General features: G+C 44.6%; 1 pseudogene; it reads right to left on the minus strand.

Moving 5' to 3' along the window:
- Positions 1-681: 681 nt before the first annotated feature.
- On the minus strand, positions 682-2,972 carry LOC148757473 (zinc finger and SCAN domain-containing protein 4 pseudogene; annotated as a pseudogene).
- Between the last annotated feature and the right edge of the window lie 289 nt (positions 2,973-3,261).

Raw genomic sequence — 3,261 nt, forward strand, 5'->3', positions numbered from 1 at the left:
AATTTTAGTCTCCCACGACTCATTCCTCCCGCTGTGCCTAGCAGGGATACCACCCTGCAGGTCCACGGTTTTGGTTGTTCCAGAAATACGCACCTCCAACCCCACCACTGGCGGCTGCCTGCGGGAGGAATCATCTGCAATGCGGTTGCCTCTAGTCTCCCTTGAGAAGAAATCCCATCTGCGCCCGCACACATCTCCCTGGAGACTACAGCTCCCAGAGAACACCGCGCGCCACAGGCTGGACTACATGTCCCATAACTCTTTGTTCTAACCTTTCATCCTGTGAATTTAACCCTCAGTCCCAAATATATGAAGACTTATTATGTACAAAGTTTACAGGGAAGCCTTGGAATCCATGCACTGTGGATACAGACACTTAGATCCAACCATAGGTGGATGCCTGACGATCATTTTGTCTCCTTGTGACTTCAATGCTTCTACGATGCCAAGCATCTAGTATGTTAGAGAGAACTATCAAATGTGCGTTTAACCTGCAAAATCCATGCGTATTGGCTAAGCAGAGGATGGATAGAAATAACTTTTTTTTTTTTACCCCATTATTTTACCAGCTTAATCCAATAAATAGTACCCAGGGTCTGGGTATTTAAGTCAGATCTGTCACAATACTGAGTGTTACAGGTGTGACGGGCCAGCCACCACGAGTCTATCAGTACCTGAATGGGGGAGTGGGAATGAAATAAAAGACACACACAAATGCTAATGCGGCCGGTCTTCAGTCATGCTGAAGCCCTGAGTTTATTATCTCTAACCAATATATACAGTTTGAGTACGTGCAGTTAAACGAAGAAGATATGCATTATCTCAGCGAAAGTAAATCTTTTACTTTGACATAGAAGATACAAGGTCACTGAAACTCACAAAAGTAAATATCTCAAGGAGACAGAACCTACCAATTGTCCAGAAAGCCCTTAGTCTTCTGTGTCCGGGAACTGGCCATTTCCACCACATTCCTCAGCAGCCGTTAGGCGCCTCTCAGATAAGGCGGAGACAATGTTATGGGGGCAGAAACGGAGCCAGTCTGCAAGGTTCAGGGTTGCAAGAAACCATGGCTCCCCACATAGAGGAACGTGGACAGCCAGGATCTTTTCAATTATGGTTTCTAATTACTAAAGCCAATTTGAAAAAAATTGCCCCCCTGCGCCATAAAGGACTTTACAAAAAGCTTTCCCTCGTGTGTACTGGGAAGCATGTGGTAGAATGTTCACCATAGCACAATACCTGGAAACAGTCCTGGAAGATGGATGGATAAATGGTTTTCTCCACAAGGTGGAGCCTTATCCGCAGCCTAATAGTTCTCTCTTCTATGGTTGCATACAAGGAATCAGAGAAGTGTCACAATTTACCCTATACAGTGCCCCTTCCATGGTTCTGACAGATTCTACATGGCACTTTCTAGTTTCTCAGAGGGATTCAGCCCTAATTTCCTAGTAGAAACCAGCTCACAAATGGATTCCAAATAACCAGCATGCTTGCTTTTACCTCAGCACTGCACAGAATCCTTTTTCTCCAAACTGCCTTTTCAAACTGGTTCTGCAAGAAGCTCCTCCTCCCCCCATACCTGCCATCTCTGGAAGAAATGAATAGAAAACTTGATTTTTATGGTATCTGCTAATAAAATGGCATTCTGCAACTTCCAGTCACCAGTCATATTCACATCCAGTTTACTTATTAATATTTCCAGTTGAATTAAAGAAATGATTACATCATTTAAACAGGCTAAGGCTAGTTCTGGATTTCTGCCTCTACTCCTCATGTTTTAAAGTGCCGGTGGCTGCACTAAAGATAATGGGTGGGAGGGTGGGGGGAGCCAGGGAAAGCCTCACTGGACCACCTCTAACTGGTGTTTATGTCCTGGGGTTGGACCTCATTGCTTTCTCACATGGGGTACATTCCTGGATTTTAAGAAATGAACAGATATTTCATTTTTCATTTATTCAACAGATATTTATTGGTCATTTGAAATGTCAGTAACTTTTTAGGCCCTTGAGATAGTTGGTGAACAAAACTCAGAAATTCCCTGCCTTTCCTAACTTTCATTTTAGTGGGGGAGGCAATAAATGGAAAATGTAATCAGGAAATTATAAACCATAAAAGAGTACTATGGAAATATGCATTTTCACAGACATTTATATATATATTACATCGAGGAAGCTTCTGGTGTGGGGGAAACACTTCTGAAGGCAATCTTTTGGTGCATCCTCAGGTGGCGGTGGTAGGTGGATGACTGGCGGTAGCGTCTCTGGCACAGGGAACACACATAGGGCTTCTCTCCCGTGTGGATTCTCTCATGAGCCAGGAGGTTGGTTCTGTGGCTGAAGGACATTGTGCACGTGCTGCACCTGAAAGGCTTCTCTCCTGCATGAATCTTCTGATGCGCATGTAGGTCTGAGGCCTGGAAGAAGCCTTTGTCACACTCGGCACAAATAATTGTCCTCTCATTATTATGTCTTCTCTGGTGGACTTTTAACTGAGAGAAATACCTAAAGATCTTGGGACACTTCTCATACTGGTATGACTTTTGAGCTCTGTGGAATATTTCTTGGTGCCTCCGACACGTGGAGTTTCCCGCATTGCCCTGGTGAGTAGGAACAGGCTCAGGGGTGACCTGGTCTGGCTTGGAGACAGATGCTGGTCCCATCTCCATAAGGACACCTTGATAAGAGGGTCCCTTCAGGGACCTTTCCTGGGACCTGGAGGTGCCTAGACTTGCTCTTCTGGAGCTGAGTGGATTCTCCAAAGAAACACCTCCCTCTTTAGGCCTAGAACAGCTCTCCTCCTGGATAATGAGTACAGAAGGTGTTTGATTGCCTTAACTAGTAACACTGTCATTTACTTGACAAATTTCCAAAGAAATGTCACCATTTTCTTTATCTTCATCTCCTGTGAAAATAAAGAAGTGACTCAGTGAAGTTGTACCCAAGAAAGACTCCATACAGAACATCCCTCTGGTACCTGGGCTCCCCTCACTCACCTTGTCTTGTTTCCAGGAAAATATCTTGGGGAGTCCAGGAGGGTGTCCCCATGCTCACCATTGGGGTTCCTATTGACAACTGTTTTGTTAGATGAACAATGACTTCTCTTCGGGGCATATTCTCAGAAAAGAGGGCTTCCTGTCCCTGCATGTGATCGTGCACCTGTTGTGTTTTCTGTGTTGTTGTGTGTTTTTTTTCCAAAATGCACACTCACTGTCTTATATAGACCTGCTGTGTGTCAAAAGCCATGGTGGAAAACTTACCTAAT

The sequence above is a fragment of the Rhinolophus sinicus genome, chromosome 8 (assembly GCF_057876585.1).
Source record: "Rhinolophus sinicus isolate RSI-liver-muscle chromosome 8, RSI-T2T, whole genome shotgun sequence".
Taxonomy (NCBI): Eukaryota; Metazoa; Chordata; class Mammalia; order Chiroptera; family Rhinolophidae; genus Rhinolophus; species Rhinolophus sinicus.